Raw genomic sequence first — 22500 nt, 5'->3', positions numbered from 1 at the left:
GGTGTGCTCGCACTCGAACCCTTCACAGAAGATCAGGGTCAGTCTACGGTGTACCCCTCAAGAGGGGATCTCGCCAGTCAGCTTCCTTGCGCCTCGCGGGTTTCCCAACCAACCGACTCGCACACATGTTAGACTCCTTGGTCCATGTTTCAAGATGGGTCAGATGGAAAGCCCGCTGGCCAGCACCACGAGTGCATAGGTACCCAAGGGCCCACCCTAGTAGGCGCACGCTTCACTCCTTGACCGCCGTGAGGGAGGTATAGTGCAACCAGAAGGCCATGCTTGTGCCACCGCAATGGCCTACGCTGGCACGCCCCCCGAGCTGAGCGGTGGACCGACTGATGCCGTTCCGCATCCAACTGGGGCACATCGTCAGCCTCCATCCGCTTCCCTCCTAGTAATTTCAAGCACTCTTCAACTCTCTTTTCAAATTCCTTTTTGTCTTTCCCTCGCGGTGCTTGTTCGCTTTCGGTCTCTCACCCGTATTTAGCCTTGGACGGAATTTACCACCTGATTAGGGCTGCATTCCCAAACAACCCGACTCATCGACAGTGCCTTGTGGTGCGGCAGGGTCCGAGCCTGATGGGGAAATCACCCTCTCCAGCACCCCCTTCCAGGGGACTTGGGCCCGGTCTGTCGCTGAGGATGCTTCTACAGACTACAATTCGGCAGGCGAAGCCGCTGATTTTCATGCTAGGCTCTTCCCGGTTCGCTCGCCGTTACTAGGGGAATCCTGGTAAGTTTCTTTTCCTCCGCTTAGTGATATGCTTAAACTTAGTGGGTATTCATGCCTGTCTTGGGGATGCGGCAAAGGGGCCAAGCACATTTTACCCGTGCGCTCATAGGCCACTGTGGCCCAATTGAAGTTCCACACTTGGCCTCACTCAACCCGCACAAACCAACGCCGACACGCATAGGCCACCGCTCGTCGCGACGGGGTGAGGGACCTCGTGCTCATTTCAGCCGACCACACCGCTGGTAGGCATGGACGGCCATCTCCACTCCTCCGTGCAGGAGGGCGATTTTGGAGTGTGATGCCCAAGCAAACGTGCCCTCGGCCAAGGCCTCGAGCACAACTTGCATTCAAAGACTCAATGATTCACAAGATTCTGCAATTCACACTAAGTATTGCATTTCGTTACATTCTTCATCGTGGTGAGAGCCAAGATATCCATTGCCAAGAGTCAGTTTTTTTTATCTTATTCATGTTTTTTTTCTGGCGACCCAAACGCAAAAAGGTGCCTGGGCCATGCTTCAATGTTTTGGAATTCTTGGTGCGGGTCGCACCGATGTAGGGTGTTTGACATGAACCATCTGCTAGTGCAAGGGGGCACTAGAAGGGTGCATGTCCCCACCCCGTTGCATCGCACAAGAGGATGCCACCTCGAGAGAACCCTACAACCGGAGGATGGGTCCTGCCCCATGAGCGATCACTTGAGAGTGCACTCATTGGCAATGGGGAACACTCCAAGCGACATGTTGTTCCCCTGGGAGACGTAATGGGGGGTTGCAGCAGTCCCGACTTCCCATCGTAGAACCGATGGATCACTGGGATGACACCGCACGTGCAATCGGGGGCATGCAAACATGAAGGGATAGAGACTCGGCCTCTCCCGAAAAGGGCATGCACCCGATCATGACATTCGATCACCTCGAGCTGACGGTGTGGAAACCAAGGCCGAGCCATGCAGCGAGGCCCAACCGTCCACACATCGTTAAGGGCAAGGGTTAGGAAGGATGTGAGCTCCGCGTGCCTCCCTCACCTCCTCCCTTGCACGATTCAAGGGCCAGAACCAACAATGATCCTATCGCAAGTTCACCTACGATAACCTTGTTACGACTTCTTCTTCCTCTAAATGATAAGGTTCAATGAACTTCTTGTGACATCAGCGATAGGAACCGTCGCCGTCGACGCGATCCGAACACTTCACTGGATCATTCAATCAGTAGGAGCGACGAGCGATGTGTACAAAGGGCAGGGACGTAGTCAACACAAGCTGATGACTCACGCTTACTAGGAATTCCTCGTTGAAGATCAATAATTGCAATGGTCTATCCCCATCACGATGCAATTTGGCAAGATTTCCCGAACCTTTCAGGCCAGAGAGAAAAACACATTGGTTGCATCAGTGTAGCGCGCGTGCAGCCCAGAACATTTAAGGGCATCACAGACCTGTTATTGCCTCAAACTTCCATGGCCTAGGAGGCCATAGTCCCTCTAAGAAGCCGGCCGCAAAGGGGAACCTCCGCATAGCTAGTTAGCAGGCTAAGGTCTCATTTGTTAACAAAATTAACCAGACAACTCGCTCCACCAACTAATAATAGCCATGCACCACCACCCATAGAATCAAGAAAGAGCTCTCAATCTGTCAATCCTTACTATGTCTGGAGCTGGTAAGTTTCCCCATGTTGAGTCAAATTAAGCTGCAGGCTCCACTCCTGGTGGTGCCCTTCCATCAATTCCTTTAAGTTTCAGCCTTGCGACCATACTCCCCTCAGAACCCAAATACTCTGATTTCTCAGAAGGTGCTGGTGGAGTCCTTAGAGAAACATCCACCAATCCCTGGTCGACATCGTTTATGGTTGAGACTAGGACGATATCTGATTGTCTTCGAGCCCCCAACTTTCATTCTTGATTAATGAAAACATCCTTGGCAAATGCTTTCGCAGTGGTTCGTCTTCCATAAATCCAAGAATTTCACCTCTGACAATGAAATATGAATGCCCCCGATAGTCCCTATTAATCATTACTCTGGTCCCAAAGGCCATCGGAACAAGACCAGACTCCTATCGCGTTATTCCCTGCTAATGTATTGAGAGCGAAGGCTTGCTTTGAGTACTCTAATTTTTTCAAAGTAACAGCACCGGAACCGTGACCCAGCCAATTAAGGCCAGGAAAAGGCCACTGACAGCAGGGACATGAGGGCCAGTGCACACCAAGTAGGCGGACTGACCGTGATGACCCAAGATCCAACTATGAGCTTTTTAACTACAACAACTTAAATATATGCTATTGGAGCTGGAATTACCGCGGCTGCTGGCACCAGAATTGCCCTCCAATGGATCCTCGTGAAGGGATTTAGATTGTACTCATTCCAATTACCAGACTCGATGAGCCCAGTATTGTTATTTATTATCAATACCTCCCCGTGTCAGGTTTGGGTAATTTGCGTGCCTGCTGCCTTCCTTAGATGTGGTAGCCATTTCTCAGGATCCCTCTCCGGAATCGAACCCTAATTCTTTGTCACCCATCACCACCATGGTAGGCCTCTATCCTACCATCGAAAGTTGATAGGGCAGAAATTTGAATGAAGCATCACTGGCACAAAGGCCGTGCGATCCATCAAGTTATCATGAATCACCGAAGTAGCGGGCGAGCCTGCGCTGACCTTTTATCTAATAAATGCATCCCTTCCAAGAGTCAGGATTTGGTGCATGTATTAGCTCTAGAATTACTATGGTTATCTGAGTAGCAAAGTACCATCAAAGAAACTATAACTGATTTAATGAGAAATCCGCAGTTTCATAGTCTGAAATAGTTCATACTTAGACATGCATAGCTTAATCTTTGAGACAAGCATATGACTACTGGCAGGATCAACCAAGTAGCTTCTGACCACGAGCGGGCCACCCCGGCCCTCTGCCAGAGAGAGCATGAGGCAGACCCGCCCTCATGGGAAACCAAAATTAGAAAGCATGCGGCCAATCCTTGCAATCGAATGAAACCCGCCCGCATCCCAAAGTTGACCAAGGAAAGAGATGCGGGAACCGAGCAGTGTGCTCCTTAAGACCCGGAGTGAGGAAAACACAAGTGAAGGTCAGAGAGGTACAACAAGGAGCTTCGATTCATAAGCACCTAGGAAGAATATCTCGTACGGAGCCCTTTACCCTTAGTCTCAAAGCCGAACCTACTTGTAAATGTCATATCTATGCAAAATGCATCGTGCGCGCGACCACCTCAATTGTAAGGCCACTCAGAGACATCCATTTCCCAGGCATATGCCCCCTACACACTTGGAGTGGTGCACCCCGCATAGAAAAGCCATCCTCGACCACATAGAACAATTTTCCATCGCCTGGCTCTCTCGCCAAGCACCGACGAACAACATTGGGCTGGAAGGAAAAGATGTGTGAAAGTTAGAACGTGGCATCAAGGAGCTCTGGTTCACAAGCACCTGGGAAGAACATCCCATACAGAACCCTTTACCTAAAAACTCCCAAATGACCCTTCTCGCAATGCATCTATCTTAACAGGTGACACTGTGCACGCAACCACCTCAATTGTAAGGCAACTCAGAGACATCCATTTCCCAGGTATATGCCCCCTACACACATGTTGTGGTGTAACCCGCACAGATGAGCACATCTCAACTGATGCCAACCCCTTATCCCGCAATTCATCCAACACAGAGATAGTTTCGAGGCGGCCGAGGAGCCTCACCGCATAGCAATCGGGATGTGAGGTGAGGGATGCGGCTGGAAGTCCCCAACAGCTAGACGGATTAGGCTGCAGGGCCGCCTCAGAATGGACCGAGCATCAGACACGCTTGGGGTGACTACTAGTGCCAACCCCTTATCCCGTGATGCGTCTGATACAAAGATAGTTCTGAGGCGGCCGAGGAGCCTCACCGCATAGCAATCGAGGTGCGAGGTGATGGATTTGGCGAGAAGGCCCCAACGGCTAGACGGAAGAGGCTGCAGGGCCACCTCGGAATGGTCTGAGCATCGGACGCGCTTGGGGTGACTACCAGTGCCAACCCCTTATCTCGCAATGCATCTGATACACAAATAGTTCCAAGGTGGCCGAGGAGCCTCATCACATAGCAATCAGGGTGTGAGCCAAGGGATGGGGTGAGAAAGCCCCAATGGCTAGACAGAAGAGGCTTTAGGGCCACCTCAGAATGGTCCAAGCATCAGACATGCTTGGGGTGTCTACTAGTGCCAACCCCTTATCCCGCAATGCATCTGATACATAGATAATTCCATGGTGGCCGAGGAGCCTAACCGCAAAGCTATCAGGGTGCGAGCTGAGGGATGCGGCGAGAAGGCCTTGATGGCTAGAAGGAAGAGGCATCAGGGCTGCCTCGGAATGGTCCAAGCATCGGATGTGCTTGGGGCGACTACCAGTGCCAACCCCTTATCCCGCGATGTGTCTGATACAAAGATAGTTTCGAGGTGGCTGAGGAGCCTCACCACATAGCAATTGGGGTGCAAGGTGAGGGATGTGGCAAGAAGGCCCCAATGGCTAGATGGAAGAGGCTTCAAGGCCGCCTTAGAATGGTCCAAGCATTGGACGCGCTTGGGGTGACTACCAGTGCCAACCCCTTATCCCACAATGCGTCCAATACGAAGATAGTTCCAAGGTAGCTGAATAGCCTCACCGCATAGCCACCAGGGTGCGAGGAGGGGGATGCGATGAGATGGCCCCAACGGCTAGACAAAAGAGGTTGCAGGGCTACCACGGAATAGTCCAAGCATCAGATGCACTTGGGGCGACTACCAGTGCCAAACCCTTATCCCGCGATGCGTCTGATACACAAATAGTTCAAAGGTGGCCGAGGAGCCTCATCGCATAGCAATTGGGGTGCAAGCCGAGGGATGGGGCGAGAAAGCCCCAATGGCTAGACGGAAGAGGCTTCAGGGCCGCCTTAGATTTGTCCAAGCATCCGATGCACTTGGGGTGGCTACCATTGCCAACCACTTATCCCCCGATGCGTCTGATATAGAGATAGTTCCGAGGCAGCCGAGGAGCCTCACCACATAGCAATCGGGTTGCGAGGTAGATTATTGGAAAGGGAACCCCCTGGGATGTGGCTCAAGTTGTGCCCAAAGGGATTGGAATGCGGAATCACATCGAGAGACCAGATAACCTGTACGGAGCCTATGCTGGTGGCTTCGCCCCTGGTACCAATTCAATCTTGTGATCTACAGTTCTCCTCTCTGGGAGTTGAGTGGGTAGCTTGACTAGCATAGTGTCCTCAAACTCCAGAATGACTTCCTCTACTTCAGGTGGAATGGGTGTCTCCTGCACATCTTCAAGTTCATCCCAACCTCCAAGTAGCACTGCCAAAAACATCAGTTCCTTACCATGCTTCTTGGCCACCTTTTTCATTCCCAATGCTAAAATCATCGAAGCCTTCCCAGACTGTTGCCTCTCTGTCATCTTCACCAAGCATGTTTGATTCGGATCTAAAAACACCAACGAATCTAGGTGAGGTATCACCACAACCTTGCCGATCTTCAAAAACTCTTGACCCAAAATCAACTCGAAATCATCCATTTTGATCACTGTCAGATCTATACGACCCTGCCATGAGCTGACTTTCAGTGGTATGTCCTAGACAATACCATGTATCTTTTTGAATGGGGAATTCATCACCTTGAAAGAGCATGCATTCGCTTGCACCTTCAACCCCAGATCTCTAGCTCTCCCGGCTGAGATAAAGTTGTGAGTAGCTCCTGTATCCACCATAGCCATTGTGTACTTCCCACTCAACTGGGCCTCCACGTAACACAACTTATTATGGTTCTCAGGTTTGGCAGCCATTGCCCTAGGCTGCTCGGTGGCATTGAATGCACCCAAACATTGGATCACACCCATTGCTACAATCTGACCATCCCGTTCTGCTGACATCTATGTAGAGTTCAACCTCTATCGCTGCGGACATTCTCTCGCCCAATGATCTGAGCTTCCACAGATGAAACACCCACTCCCTCTCTTGTCAATCTTTGACTCAGCCTCTCTCAAACCTTTGTTGGAACCTTTACCAGATGAGGACTTCCCTATCCCACTCTGTTTGCTGCTAGAAGAGTCCCCCTTCCCCTTAGACTTTCCATCGTCCTTTGGTTGGAACTGCTTCTTGTCTTTCTTCGGTGGATAGGATCCACCCGATGCACCCAGTGCCTTTGGCAAATCCTTGTAGTCAACCAATTGATCCATGACTGAAATGGCCTCCTCAACATTTGAAACCTTTAGCTTCTATAGCTCATTCAGAGCCCACAGTGCCAGACCCTTCAAGAAGTGGTACAACTTGAAATCTTGATCCATATTTGGAAATTCCAACATAAGGACCCAGAAAGCTTTGATATAATCTCGGATCTTCCCTGTTTGCTTCAGGTCTGAAAGATTTTTGAAGGAGGTCCAACCTGCATTCTCTGGCTTGAACTCCTCCTTGAGTGCGTCCTGCAACTCATCCCATGTGTCTACCTTGACTACCAACCTACCAACCTCCATATCCTGAAGTCTGGTCCTCCACCAGAGCTTTGCTGCTCCAGTGAGGAATCCTGTGGCCGTCTCCACCTTTTCTTCATCCATCAATCCCCTTATGGATTTCAGGTACCTACCCATGTCAAAGAATAAATTCTCCATGATCTTGTCGTCTTGATCACCCTTATACTTTTCAAGTGGTGTCACTCTTGCACCCTTGGTAATCCCTGCTTGAGAAACACAACTCTTGACAAACTCGATCTCCCGAGGAGCCTTCTTCAACTCATCTTTGAGTCTAACTAATTCTTGCTATTCATGTCCATACAGGACCTGGAGATCCTCGATCTCGCCTTCAGCAACGTCCAATCTTACCTAGGCAGCCTCCGTGTGTGTCAACAACTCCATCTCTTCCAAAGCCTCCAAATGGTTTCTCACTTCAAGAAGTCACTCCTTTGTCTTGGACCTCTCAGTGACATGAATATGGGGTGAGCCCTGCTCCCCCTCTGACTCCTTGTCAGCATCCCCCGCTCTCGACTTCGTCATGACTGCTATAAACTAAACTCCCTTTTAGTGTGCTAGCTTGGGGTATCAAAACCTTGTGCTCTGATAACAACTGTCACGGGGCTAGGTTTTCCCATGCGGCACTGAAGATCTTTTAGGTACTTGTCTGTGAGAACCAAGAACTTCCAAGAACTCGGACTATGCGTGTAAGCACTCCCAAGCTCCAGAACCTACACACACACACTTGCACAACACATACAAACTTGCACAATAGAATCCTTACACAATAACACAATGTTGGGGCAATAAGATAACTTTATTGATCTGAAGAGTGGCCCTTGGCCCGGTCTACAAACAATTCCAACTATGTCGTTGGTCACTACCCCGAGTACTTCCCCAGCACCTGATTACAAGTTCCCGCCCCTGGATCAACGTCCACTCTTGAAACACTGGTACAAACACCACTACACCTCACCCCTGGCTATTGCTTCTCACGTAAACTCCTGATCCACAAAGACCCTGTCTCCTTTGGAACTCAACTTGGCGCACCACTGACTCTGTTGTGAGCCCGCGATGACTTACCCAGTACAAGACCCAGGCCCCCTCCCTAAACGAGGACTCCAAGTCACTTTGCTACTCTACTGCTGCTCCTACTTCACCTCTGCTCTGCAATCACTCTGAACACCTTTGCTCGCTGGAATGCTGTTTTGGTCCTCCTTGGATTTCTCCACCATGAAACTTTGCCTGTGGGAAAGTAAAGCACAATGTATTTACGTTCTCTCATGAATGGTCGGGGTACTCTGCTTCCCCCTATATAAGTTTTTCGTCTAGTTCTCACACATCTGTAGCTTGGCAATAAACATATGTCCGTCACCACAACTTCCACCTGCTGAGAATAACAAGGGACTTACAACCCCAAAAGCATACTGGTCTCCCCAAGACAACAACCCCTTACATAAATTATTTGTTCGATTCTCACATAACCGTAGTCTGCCTCATCAAATCAAACAACGGTCCCAGATTCTGACTTCCGTTCCATAGAGACCCAAAAGCTAGATGGAGGCTCGCAAGAGAGAGAGTCGGCACATCGCAAGAGAGAGAGTCAAATGTTTAGGGACCGAGCTCACTTGCGAATAGGGCAAAATCTGCCAAGCAACCCAAAAGCTAGACGGGGGCTCAAATCAAATCGCCTAGGCAGCCACAACAAGGACGTGTTGGATTGACTACTAGTGCCAAACCATTCAGCAAGATGAGTCTATGTTGAGGTCGGATAGAGATTCTTAGAGAGCACCTGCATAGCATTCAGGAGACCTACCACATCCCTCACACTCGACAAATGGTGTTGCATGTTTATAAATCTGAGTGATCCAACCCTTTCGAGCACCAACATCGGTCGAGATAGAGGGGCATGGGGGGAGCTGCGTGAGACAACACAGTCCCCTATATAAGTTATTTGTCCAATTCTCACACATCCAAAGAATGGTCATCAAATCGGACAACAACCCAAACTTCTGACTTCCGTCCCAGAGAGCCCAAGAGCTATCTAAAACATTCATGGCTGGAACTCGATCGCGGCTATACCAGTCCACCAAGCAACCCAAAAGCTAGAGTGGAGCTCTAGTCGAATCACCTCTATGGCCACTTCAAGGACGTGTTGGAGTGACTACCATTGCCGAACCATTCCACAGGTTGAGTCCATACCGAGTCCGCATAAAGATTCCCGATGAGCTCCTGCATAGCAATCAGGAGACTTACAGTTTCCATCATAATCGATAAATCCTGGTGCAAGATTTTTGCATCCGAGCGCTCCAACCAGTCGAGCACCAGCATCAATCAACATAAACGGGCATGGGGGGAGGATGCTCGGGAACAATACCTCCCCTATATAAGTTATTTGTCCGATTCTCAAACAACCAAAGTTTGGTCATCGAATCGGGTCAAAGACCACAACTTCTAACTTTACCCACAATGCAAGTCATCGAATCAAACATCGGCCCCCGAGTCGGACTCCATGTGTATGTCAGGTCATCTGACCCAACTTCTGCCTTCCTGCGCATGGCAGGCCATCAACTCAGTCATTGGACCCAACTTTTGCCTTCCTGTGCATGGCAAGCCATCAACTCGGTCATCCGACCCAACTTCCGCCTTCCTGCACATGGTAGGCCATCAACTCAGTCATCGGACCCAACTTTTGGCTTCCTGCGCATGGCAGGCCATCAACTCAGTCATTTGACCCAAATTCTGTCTTCCTGCTCATGGCAGGTCATCGGACCCAAATTCTGACCTCGCGAGTATGCCTACATATCGAATCGGTCATGGGGAGTCAACCCATCGAAGCAACACCTCCCCTATATAAGCTATTTGTCCGATACCCACATCTATGTAGTTTGCACCTTTGATCAGGACATCAACCCCAACTTCCAAACTCGGCTGCAACGATCGCACCAGTGCCTTGGTGTGCACCTTGCAATGCATAGTGCCAACATTCACCTTCCTGCACATGGCAGGTCATCAGACCCAAATTCTGACCTCATGAGCATACCTACTAATCAAATCGGTCATCGGACCCAACTTCTGACTTCATCCATAGCGCAGGGTCTTTGAGGTTGGCGCAGTGCGCTCAACCTGGGGAGCCTAACTTTTGGTGCACACTTTTGTGCGCTCCAAAGGTGCGCACTTTTGTAGTGCATTTTTCGTGCGCTCCAAAGGTGTGCACTTTTGGAGGGCACTTTTCGTGTTATCCAAAGGTGCACACTTTTGGAGGGCACTTTTCGTGCGCTCCAAAGGTGCACACATTTGGTGCACACAAGTGCACACCTAGGTGAGCACCTTTGAGCACACCTTGTATCACACCAAACTCTGACTTTTGACTTCATTTACAATGCAGCGTCTTTGAGGTTGACGTAATGCGCACAACCAGGGGAGTTGACCCATCAAACCCAACACCTCCCCTATATAAGCTATTTGTCCGATTCTCATACATGCGTAGCCTATAGGAGCCATTAGGACATTGACCCCAACTTTTGACTTCTTAACGAAAACAAGGTCTTTGAGGTTGGCGTAATGCGCACAACCAAGGGAGTCGACCCATCAAACCCAACACCTCCCCTCTATAAGCTATTTGTCTGATTCTCATACATGTGTAGCCTGCAACAACGATTGGAAAATTGACCCCAACTTCCAAATTCGTCTGCGTTGACCGCACCAAAGGTGCATGCCTTGGTGCTCACCAAACTCCGACTTCTGACTTCTTTGACAATGCAGGGTCTTTGAGGTTGGTGCAGTGCGCACAAAGAGAGGACTCGAGCCACCAAATGCAACACCTCTACTATATAAGCTATTTGTCTGATTCTCATACATGCGTAGTCTGCAGCAATGATTAGGACATCCACCACAACTTTCAACTTCTTAAACAACAGAGGGTCTTTGAAGTTGGTGCAGTGCACACAACCAGGGGAGTCGACCCATCAAACGCAACACCTCCCCTATATAAGCTATTTGTCCGATTCTCATACATGTGTAGTGTGCAGTAGCGATTAGGACATCGACACCAACTTCTGAATTTGTTTGCATTGATAGCAGCAAAGGTGCATGCCTTGGTGTGCACCCTGGAGTGCACTTTGGTGCTCACCTCGGTGCACACTTTGGTGTGCACCTCAGAGTGCACCAAAGGTGCGCACCTTGGAGCACACCAAAGGTGTACACTTTGGAGAATACCACATAGGGTCTTTGAGAGGTTGGCACAGTGTGCACACCAAGGTGGGTGTTGAGGTGCATGCCGGGGTGGGTGGGTGCTAGGGTGCGCTCCATGGTGGGTGCCAGGGTGGGTGCGTGCTAGGGTGGATTCCAAAGAGGGTCATAGGGTGGGTGCCAAGGTGGGTTGGTGATATAGTGGGTTCAAAGGTGGGTACTAGGGTGGGTTCCAAGGTTGGTCACTGGTTGGGTGCCAAGATGCCTAGGTGCCACGTTGGGTGCCAAGGTGGGCTCCTGGGTGGGTGGGTGCTAGGGTGGGTTTCAAGGTGGGCGCGAGGGTGGGTGCAAAGGTGGGTAACAAGTTGGGTGTTAGGATGGGTGAGTTCTAGAGTGGGTGGCAAGGTGGGTGGGTGCTAAGGTGGATGCCAAGGTCGTTCACAGAGTGGGTGGGTTCTAGGGTGAGTTCCAAGGTGGGTCACAGGTTCAGTGCTAGGGTGGGTGCCTGGGTGCGTGGGTACTAGGGCGTGGATGCCAATGTGGGTCATAGGGTGGGTGCTAGGGTGGGCTGCAATGTGGGTGCCAAAGTGGGTAACAGGCTCGGTGGGTTCTAAATTGGGTGCCAGGGTGGGTGTGCACCCACCTTGCCCGAGGTGGGTGCCAAGGTGCCAGTGTGGGTGGGTGCTAAGGTGGATGCCAAGGTGGGTACCAGGGTGAGTTCCAAGGTGGGTGAGAAGGTGGGTGATAGGTTGAGTGGTAGGATGGGTGGGTGTGAAGATGGGTCACAAGGTGGGTGCCGAGGTGGGTGGGTGCAAGGGTGGGTAGGTTCTAGGGTGGGTGTCAGGGTGTGTGGGTGCTAGGTTGGGTTCCAAGGTGGGTGCGAGGGTAAGTGTCGAGGTGGGTCACAGGTTAGGTGCTAGGATGGGTGAGTGCTAGGGTGCAAAGGTGCTAGGGTGGGTGCTAAGGTGCATCATAGCTTGGGTGCTAGGATGGGTCGGTGCTAGGGTGAGTGGCAAAGTGGGTGCACAAGTGTCAAGGTGGGTGCCAAGGTGGGTGTCAAGTTGGGTTCCAAGGTGGGTGCCAAGTGGGCGACTGCTATGGTGGATGCCAAGGTGGGTCACGGGGTGGGTGCCAAGTCACTAGGTTGGGTTCCAAGGTGGGTGCCAAGGTGGGTGCTAGGGTGCGTGGGTCATAGGGTGTGTTCCAAGGTGTGTCACAACGTGGGTCCCAGGATGGGTGCGCACCCACCCTGGCCAAGACGGGTGCGAGGGTGGGTTCCAAGGCCTGTCATAGGCTGGGTGCTAGGTTGGGTGGGTGCCAAGGTGGGTCACAGGTTGGGTGCCAAGGTGGGCACCAGGGTGGGTGTGCACCCACCCTTGCCAAGGTGGGTCACGGGGTGGGTCCTAGGGTGGGTACTAAGGTGCGTACCAAGGTGGGTCATAGGGTGGGTGCCAAGGTGGGCACCAGGGTGGGTGTGCACCAACCCTAGCCAAGGTAGGTCACGGGGTGGTTGTCGGGATGGGCATCAAGGAGCCAAGTTGCATGCCAAGGTGGGTGTCGGGGTGGGTGCCAAAGATCCAAGGTGGGTGCCAAGGAACCAAGGTGGGTGTCTGAGTGGGTGCCGAGGTGGGAGGCAGGGTGGGTCCCAAGGCGAGTGCAAAGGTGGGTGCTAGGGTCAAGGTGAGTGCCAATGTGGGTTCCAAGATGCCAGGATCACGATGACTGCCAATGTGGGTTGAAAGGTGCTAAGTTGGGTGCGAGGTTGGGTGCCAGGGTGGGTGGGTGCCAAGGTGTGCTAGGTAGAAGCCAGGGTGGGTGTCGGGGTGGGTCGGCATCCCATGGGTGTCGAGTTGGGTGCCTGATGGGTGCTTCTTGTCAAGTTTTAGTCATCGGGACTCATTTTGAGCCTCAGAGGTCGTTTCTTGTCCGGTTGCCCTGTCTTCGACCTGGGAACCCAATTTTGGTCCTCGGGTCCCATTTTTTTGTCTCGCATCAAACTTTTGGCCTGTGGCCTTTTCGAGGTCGATTCTTGTTTTGGGCATCAGAGCATGTTTCTGCTCCTAAAAACCAATATTTGTTTATTAAGTCTTGGAACACATTTTTGTTCTCGTGGACCCATCATGGGTCTTGGAACGCATTTGTGGTCCTTGGTTCCCATTTTGCATCCCGAAACTTGTTTTTGGTGCTTGATCCCTATTTTGGGTGCCCACCCTGCACCAAGTGCACACCCAGGGCAAACTGAGCGCCTTGGTGCATCGGGGCAAGATCGAGCGTGCACCCAAGGTGCCCTAAACATGCACCAGGGTGCACTCGGAACACATGTGAGCATAGGTCATTGCACCCAGGTGGTGTGCGGGCACCGCGGTGCAGACAGGACACTGCACGCACTTGGGCGGGTCAGGTGCGCACCCAGATCGGGTCAGGTGCACACACGATGCCCCGTCTAGGTGCACGTACATAGGCCAGGCCGGGTGCACACCTAATGCACGGGCAAGGTGTGCGCACCCAGGCAAGGTTCACACTTGGCGAATGAGGCGCGCTTGGCGAGGGAGGGTGTGCACCTTGGCGGGGGTGGGTGGCCGGCGTGGATTCGCTCGTGGGTCATAGTTTTCTAAGTACACACTGCGACAAGCTCATAACGAGTGTGATCATACCAACGTTAGTGCACCGGATCCCATCAGAACTCCGCAATTAAGCGCTAAGTGCGCTTGGGCCGGAGTAGTATTGGGATGGGTGACCTCTCGGGAAGTCCGGGTGTTGCACACTTTTTTAGTTTTTTGTCAGGCATTGCAATGCTATTTGAATTAACCTTTTGCCTGTTTGCGTTCTCGTCGGGGCTGGGCTGGGGTGTAGTGCAACACGGGCATTGTGCGTGCACCCTGGTGCACCCGAGGTGTTGTGCGTGCACCAAGGTGAAATCGGTGTGCACCTCGGCCAGTGCGCACTCGGTCGAGTCACGCACGTTGGCCAAGGTGCACAATGATGTTTCTTACTCTAAGGCTCCGCACTAGATGCCCGAGACAGGTGAGCAAAGCTAGGCGGGGCCGGGTACGCGCCTGGGGCAGGTGCACACAGCTGGAGAGCACTTTGGAGTGCACCAGAGGTGCGCACCTTGGAGCACACTTTGGGGCCTTCCTTGGTGCACACCAATGATGCGCTCTGTTCAAAAGTTTCCTAAAAAGGCAAAAAAAATTGAGATTATAAAATTTCCCACTTGAGAGATTGTAAAAAAAAAATAAAAAATTGAAGGAAACGCGGGTGCCAAGGTGTGCGCACCCGGGTGCCCATCCTAGTTCACAGCCCAGCCAAGGTGTGCGCACCAAGGCGCCCACCCTGGTGAAGGTGCACGCAAGGTGCACACCCGCGGCAAGCCAGACAATTAACCCAACTTTTGACTTCACGCGCACCTCTGGTGCGCACCTTGGAGCGCTCGTTGGTGTGCACCAATCTCGGGCACCTTGGAGCGCACCATGGTGCCCACCAAGGTGTGCAGCCCAGCTAAGGTGTGCACAGTAAGGTGCGCACCCTGGCGAAGGTGTGCACCCGGGGCAAACTGAGCTCCGACTTCAAGCACACCTTGGAGCACACAAAAGGTGCGCACCTTGGAGGACACTTCAGAGTGAACCTTGGTGCGTACCTTAGAGCATACCATGGCGCCCACCAAGGTGCGTAGCCCAGCCAAGGTGTGCGCACCCCAGGCAAACCGAGCTCCGAATCGTGTGTAGCAGAGGTGCACGCCATCGTGCGCACCTTGGAGCACACTTCGGAGTGCTCCTTGGTGCACACCTCAGAGCGCACCCGGGGAAAACAAGGCAATTAACCCGACTTTTGACTTCATGCGCACCTCGGAGCGCTCCTGGGTTCGCACCTCAAAGGACACCGAGGTGTGCACCTTTGATGCGCTGCCTTCACCAATTTCTAGAAAAGGCAAGAAATCATTGAGAAGATGTGCACATTGAGATGCCCACCCTAGCAAAGGTGCACGTGAGGTGCGCACCGAGGTGCCCACCCTGGCGAAGGTGCACGCGAGGTGTGCACCCAGGGCAAACGGGGCTCCGACTTCATGCACGCCATGCTGCACACCTTGGTGCGCACCTTGGAGCACCTTGGAGGGCCATGGTGTGCACCTTGGAGCACACTTCAGAGCGCCCCATGGTGCCCACCGCGGTGAAGGTGCATGCAAGGTGCGCACCCTGGGCAAACCGGGCTCTAACTTCATGCACGCCGCACCTTGGAGCACACTTTGAAGTGCTCCTTGGTGTGCACCATGGTGCCCACCAAGGCGCGCAACCCAGCCAAGGTGTGTGCACCCGAGGCAAACCGGGCTCCGACTTCATGCACGCCGCACCTCGGAGCACACATCGGGGCACTCCCGGGTTCGTACCAGTGTTGCGCACCATAGTGGGCACCTCGGAGCACACCAAGGTGGGCAGCGAGGTGCACACCTTTGATGCACTGCCTTGACTAATTTCCATAAAAGGCAAAAAAAAATGAGATTTTAAAATTTTCATTTTGAAAGATAGTGAAAAAAATGGAATGCGGGTGCCATCTTGAGCCCGCCCTGGTGTGCAGCCCAGGCAAGGTGTGTGCACCGAGGTGCCCACCTTGGCGAAGGTGCGCACCCAGGTAATTAACCCAACTTCTGACTTCGTGCACACTAGGGTGGGAGTGCACCCAACAACCAGGCCTTGGAAGAGCCAATGCGAGAAACCCCACCAAATGCTCCGATAAAAAAAGAGGGGGCGCTCCAATAACCCCGCTTCGGAGCGCACCCAGGGGAAACCCAGCCAAGGTGTGCACCAAGTTGCTCACCCCAGCGAAGGTGCACACGAGGTGCGCACCTGGGGCAAATCGGGCTCCAACTTTGTGCACGCCACACCTTGGAGCACACTTCAAACCGTTCTCGGGTTCGCATGCACATAGGCTGGGCCAAGAGCACACTTCAGAGTGTTCTCGGGTTCGCACGCACGTAGGCTAGGCCGAGTGCACACCCGACGCTCTGGCGAGGTGTGTGCACCTGGGCAGGGTTCACACTTGGCAAATGGGGCACGCTTGGCAAGAGAGGGTGTGCACCTCGGCGGGGGTGGGTGGCTGGGGTGGATTCGCATGTGGGTCACGGTTTGCTAAGTACACACTGTGACAAGCTCATAATGGGTGCGATCATACCAGTGTTAGTGCACCGGATCCCATCAGAACTCTGCAGTTAAGCACGCTTGCGCCGAAGTAGTATTGGGATGGGTGACCTCCCAGGAAGTCCCGATGTTGCACCCTTTTTTAGTTTTTCGTCGGGCGTCGCAATGCTATTTGAATTAACCTTTTGCCTGTTTACGTTCTCGTCAGGGCCCGACCGGGGTGCGGTGCCCGCACTACCATGCGCGTGGGGGTGACATCGAGCACGCTCCCGAGGTGCCCTGAGCACACAGGCCATGGTGCAACCCAGGCATTGTGCGCGCACCCTGGTGCGCTCGAGGTGCTTCACGCACACCAAGGTGAAATCGGTGTGCACCTCGGCCAGTGCACGCTCAGTCAAGTTGCGCACGTTGGCCAATGTGTACAGCAATGTTTCTTACTCTAAAGTTCTGCACCAGACACCAGGGACATGTGAGCGAAGCTGGGCGGGGCTGGGTGCGCGCCCGGGGTAGGTGCACGCAGCTGGAGAGCACTTTGGAGCGCACCAGAGGTGCGCACCTTGGAGCACACTTTGGAGCACTCCTTGGTGCGCACCAATGATGTGCTCCTTTCAAAAGTTTCCTGAAATCGCAAAAAAAGTTGAGATTATAGAATTTCCCACTTGAGAGATTGTCAAAAAAAAAAAAATTGAAGGAAACACGGGTGCCAAGGTGTAAGCGCTCGGGTGCGCAGCCCCGCCAAGGTGTGCGCACCAAGGCGCCCACCCTAGTGAAGGTGCACGCAAGGTGCGCACCTGGGGCAAATTGGACAATTAACCCAACTTTTGACTTCGCGCACACCTGCACACCTTGGAGCGCATGAGAGGTGTGCACCTTGGAGTGCACTTCGGAGCGCTCCTTGGTTCGCACCAATCTTGGGCACCTCGGAGCACACCATGGCACCCACCAAGGTGTGCAGCCCAGCCAAGGTGTGCGCAGCAAGGTGCGCACTATGGCAAAGGTGCACACTAGGGGCAAACTGAGCTCCGACTTCGTGCGCAACTTGGAGCACACAAAAGGTGTGCACCTTGGAGGACATTTCAGAGCGAACCTTGGTGCGCACCTTGGAGCACACCATGGCGCCCACCAAGGTGCGCAGCCCAGCCAAGGTGTGCGTACCCTGGGCAAACTGAGCTCCGAATCATGTGCACCAGAGGTGCACACCATCATGCACACCTTGGAGCACACTTTGGAGCGCTCCTTTATGCACACTGATGTTGCGCACTTCGGAGCGCACCCAGGGAAAAAAAGGCAATTAACCCGACTTTCGACTTCATGCGCACCTCAGAGCGCTCCTAGGTTTGCACCTCGGAGCACACCGAGGTGCACAACTTTGATGCGCTGCCTTCACCAATTTCCAGAAAAGGCAAAAAAACATTGAGAAGGTGTGCGCACCGAGGTGCCCACCTTGGCGAAGGTGCACACGAGGTGCATACCCGGGGCAAACCGGGCTCTGACTTTGTGCACCCATGCTGTGCACCTTGGAGCACCTTGGAGGGCCATGGTACGCACCTTGGAGCACACTTCGGAGCACTCCATGGTGCCCACCAAGGTGCCCACCACGGTGAAGGTGCACACGAGGTGCGCACCCGGGGCAAACCGGGCTCCGACTTCATGCACGCCACACCTTGGAGCACAATTCAGAGCGCTCCTTGGTGCGCACCATGGTACCCACCAAGGCATGCAACCCAGACGAGGTGTGCGCACCGAGGTTCCCACCCCGGTGAAGGTGCACGTGAGGTGCGCACTTGGGGCAAACCGGGCTCCGACTTCGTGCATGCCATGGTGCCCACCAAGGCACGCAACCCGGCCAAGGTGCCCACTATGGCGAAGGTGCATGCGAGGTGCGCACCTGAGGCAAACGGGGCTCCGACTTCGTGCACACTGCACCTTGGAGCACACTTCAAAGCGCTCATTGGTGCGCACCAGGGCGCGCAACCCAGCCAAGGTGTGCGCACCAAGGTGCCCACCCCGGGGAAGGTGCACGCGAGGTGCGCACCCGAGCCAAACCGGGCTCCGACTTCATGCACGCCGCACCTTGGAGCACTCATTGGGGCACTCCTGGGTTCACACCAATGTTGCGCACCATGGTGGGCACCTCGGAGCACACCAAGGTGAGCAGTGAGGTGCGCACCTTTGATGCGCTGCCTTGACTAATTTCCATAAAAGGCAAAAAAAATGAGATTTTAAAATTTCTGTTTTGAAAGATAGTGAAAAAATGGGAATGCGGGTGCCATCTTGAGCCTGCCCTGGTGCACAGCCCAGGAAAGGTGTGTCCACCAAGGTGCCCACCCTGGCGAAGGTGCACACCCAGGTAATTAACCCAACTTTTGACTTCATGCGCGCCAGTGTGGGAGCGCACCCAACAACCGGGCCTAGGAAGAGCCAATGCGAGAAACCCCACCAAATGCTGGGACAAAAAAAGAGGGGGTGCTCCAATAACCCCGCTTCGGAGCACACCCGGGGTAAACCAAGCCAAGGTGCCCACCTTGACGAAGGTGCACACGAGGTGCGCACCCGGGGCAAACCGAGCTCTGACTTCATGCACGCCGCACCTTGCAGCACACTTCGAAGCGCTCCTTGGTGCGCACTAGCGTTGTGCACTGTGGTGGGCACCTCGAAGCACACCAAGGTGGGCAGCGAGGTGCACACCTTTGATGCGCTGCCTTCACTAATTTCCAGAAAGGCAAAAAAAAATGAGATTTTAAAATTTCCATTTTGAAAAATAGCAAAAAAATAGAACGCAGGTGCCATCTTGAGCCCGCCCTAGTGCACAGCCCAAGCAAGGTGTGCGCACCAAGGTGCCCACCCTAGCGAAGGTGCGCACCCGGGCAATTAACCCTACTTCCAACTTCGTGCACCCCAGAGTGGATGTGCACCCAACAACCAGGCCTGGGAAGAACCAATGCGAGAAACCCCACCAAACGCTCCGACAAAAAAAGAGGGGGCGCTCCAATAACCCCGCTTCAGAGCACACCTGGGGAAAACCCAGCCAAGGTGCCCACCTCGGTGAAGGTGCACACGAGATGCGCACCAGGGGCAAACTGGGCTCTGACTTCATGCATGTCGCACCTTGGGGCACACTTCGAAGCACTCCTTGGTGCGCACCATGGTGCCCACCAGGGCGCACAACCCAGCCAAGGTGTGTGCACCAAGGTGCCTACCCCGGCGAAGGTGCATGCGAGGTGCACACCCGGGGCAAACCGGGCTCCGCCTTCGTGCACGCCACACCTTGGAGCACACATCGAGGTGCTCCCGGGTTCCCACCAGCATTGCGCACCATGGTGGGCACCTCGGAGAACACCAAGGTGGGAAGCGAGGTGCGCACCTTTGATGCGCTGCCTTCACTAATTTCCAGAAAAGGCAAAAAAAAATGAGATTTTAAAATTTCCGTTTTGAAAGATAGTGAAAAAAATGGAACGCGGGTGCCATCTTGATCCCACCCTGGTGCGCAGCCTAGGCAAGGTGTGTGCACCAAGGTACCCACCTTGGCAGAGGTGCGCACCCGGGGTAAACTAGGCTCCGACTTCGTGCACGCTATGGTTCCCACCAAGGCACGCAACCCAGCCAAGGTTCCCACTGCGGCAAAGGTGCACGTGAGGTGTGCACCCAGGGCAAACTGGGCTCTGACTTCATGCATGCTGCACCTTGGAGCACACTTTGGAGCACTCCTTGGTGCGCACCATGGTGCCCACCAAGGCGTGCAACCCAGCCAAGGTCTGCACACCAAGGTGTCCACCCTGGCAAAGGTGCATGCGAGGTGCGCACCCTGGGCAAACCGGGCTCTAACTTCGTGCATGCCGCACCTTGGAGCACACATTGGAGTGCTCCCCGGTTTGCACCATGGTGGGTAGCGAGGTACGCACCTTTGATGCGCTGCCTTCACTAATTTCCAGAAAAGGCAAAAAAAATGAGATTTTAAAATTTTCATGTTGAAAGATAGTGAAAAAATGGAATGCGGGTGCCATCTTGAGCCCACCCTAGTGCGCAGCCGAGGCAAGGTGTGTGCACCAAGCTGCCCACCCTGGTGAAGGTGCGCACCTAGGGAAAACCGGACAATTAACCCAACTTCCAACTTTGTGCGTGCCAGGGTGGGTGTGCACCCAACAACCAGGCTTGGGAAGCCCCAATGCTAGAAACCCCACCAAACGCTCAGACAAAAAAAGAGGGGCCGCTCCAATAACCCCACTTCAAAGCGCACCATAAACCCCACTAGATGCTTGGGCAAAAATGTAATGCCCACCTGAAGCCCCTACCCATAAATCCCCACTTCGGACATGGGGAGCTACAACGGTAAAAAGCCTCACTAAACTCTCAGACGAAAAGGTGGCTCGAGGGTAATGCCCAAAACCCCACTTCCACTTCCGACCGAGGTAGACCCCCTCTTTGGAGCCCCGCCCAGCACTTGGATGAAAAAAATGCAGCACAAGGGTTGCCTAGCCTGGCACCAGGATGAGAAACCCCTCTTTGGAGCCCTGCCTAGCACTTGGACGAAAGAAATGCAGCCCCTGGATGAGAAACCCCTCTTCAGAGCCCCGCCCAGCACTTGGACGAAAAAAATGCGGCCCAAGGGTTGCCCATCTTGGGACCCGAATGAGAAACCCCTCTTCGGAGCCCCGCCCAGCACTTGGATGAAAAAAATGTGGCCCAAGGGTTGCCCAGCTTGGCACCTGGATAAGAAACCCCTCTTCAGAGCTTAGAAAACCCCACTCAGCCCTTTGACAGAAAGGCGGACCCAGCGTCGCATCATTTTCATCCACACTTGGCATCCGGGGAAGAAAAGACTATGCCACAAACCGCGCTCAGCCCTTGGACCAAGAAGAGGTCGGCGAAGGGTCACACCGTCGACAACCCCACTTGGCACTTGGATGAGAAAGTCTAGCGCGTGCCCCCTCGAGGCGCACTGGTAGGAACCCCGCTTCGAGGGACTTTGGAGAGAGAGATGTGGGTCAGCGAGCAACGAAGAAGGTTAGAACTGTAAACCCCACCTACGACAGTGCCAAAAAAAGATGTCACATGAATCGAGGCGATAGAGGGCTGAATCTCAGTGGATCTTGGCAACAAGGCCACTCTGCCACTTACAATACCCCATCGCTTATTTAAGTCATCTGCAAAATATTCTTCTCACCGACAGCTTGAAATTGTTATCAAAGGTTGCTTCGACCAAGCGGTTGCGCCGATCGAAGGTAGCCAATGACATGGGGCCCTGGGGGTGCAAGAGCACCCCTATTGCGGGTCGCGATGCAGCTGAAGAGAGAGATGCATCGCATCTAGCGTGGATTTTGACTTAGAGGTGTTTAGTCATAATCTGATACATGGTAGCTTCGCGCCACTGGCCTTTCAACCAAGCGTGATGACCAAATGTGTGAATCAACATTTCCTCTTGTACTAACTTGAATTACTATCACGGCGCGGATCATCAGTAGGGTAAAACTAACTTGTCTCACGATGATCTAAACCTAGCTCACGTTCCTTATTGGTGGGTGAACAATCCAACACTTAGTGAATTCTGCTTCACAATGATAGGAAGAGCCGACATCGAAGGATAAAAAAGCAACATCGCTATGAACACTTAGCTGCCACAAGCCAGTTATCCCTGTGGTAACTATTCTGACACCTCTAGCTTCAAATTTTGAAAGTCTAAAGGATCGATAGGCCACGCTTTCATGGTTTGTATTCGTACTGAAAATCAAAATCAAATGAGCTTTTACCCTTTTGTTCCACATGAGATTTCTATTCTCGTTGAGCTCATCTTAGGACACCTGCATTATCTTTTAACAAATGTGCCGCCCCAGCCAAACTCCCCACCTGACAATGTCTTATGCCTGGATCGACGCACCTAGACGCACCTTAAGGCCAAAAACAGGGGCATTGCCCCATCTTCACCTCACGGAATAATTAAAATAAAGTTAAAAGTAGTGGTATTTCACTTGT

At 53.1% G+C, this 22500-nt stretch overlaps 3 non-coding genes and 2 pseudogenes across 3 annotated transcripts in view; 2 read left to right on the top strand and 3 right to left on the bottom strand.

Annotated features, from left to right (window-relative positions):
* LOC131062239 (28S ribosomal RNA) overlaps nt 1–805 on the bottom strand; it is a 3264-nt gene extending 2459 nt beyond the window's left edge. Inside the window, exon 1 of the ribosomal RNA XR_009110837.2 lies at nt 1–805. This exon is cut by the window's left edge and continues 2459 nt beyond it. This is a non-coding gene — a ribosomal RNA (28S ribosomal RNA).
* A 227-nt stretch (nt 806–1032) lies between these two features.
* Nucleotides 1033–1186, bottom strand: LOC131062116 (5.8S ribosomal RNA). Its single transcript, XR_009110723.1, has one exon. It is a non-coding gene; the product is annotated as a 5.8S ribosomal RNA (ribosomal RNA).
* A 12852-nt stretch (nt 1187–14038) lies between these two features.
* On the top strand, nt 14039–14164 carry LOC131062058 (5S ribosomal RNA; annotated as a pseudogene).
* Nucleotides 14165–16550: 2386 nt separating this feature from the next.
* On the top strand, nt 16551–16669 carry LOC131062053 (5S ribosomal RNA; annotated as a pseudogene).
* A 4913-nt stretch (nt 16670–21582) lies between these two features.
* The window catches only part of LOC131062231 (28S ribosomal RNA), a 3404-nt gene continuing 2486 nt past the window's right edge, over nt 21583–22500 (bottom strand). Inside the window, exon 1 of the ribosomal RNA XR_009110833.2 lies at nt 21583–22500. This exon is cut by the window's right edge and continues 2486 nt beyond it. This is a non-coding gene — a ribosomal RNA (28S ribosomal RNA).

Source organism: Cryptomeria japonica, chromosome 2 (assembly GCF_030272615.1).
Source record: "Cryptomeria japonica chromosome 2, Sugi_1.0, whole genome shotgun sequence".
Lineage (NCBI taxonomy): Eukaryota > Viridiplantae > Streptophyta > Pinopsida > Cupressales > Cupressaceae > Cryptomeria > Cryptomeria japonica.
This window is presented reverse-complemented; position numbering and strand designations above follow the sequence as displayed.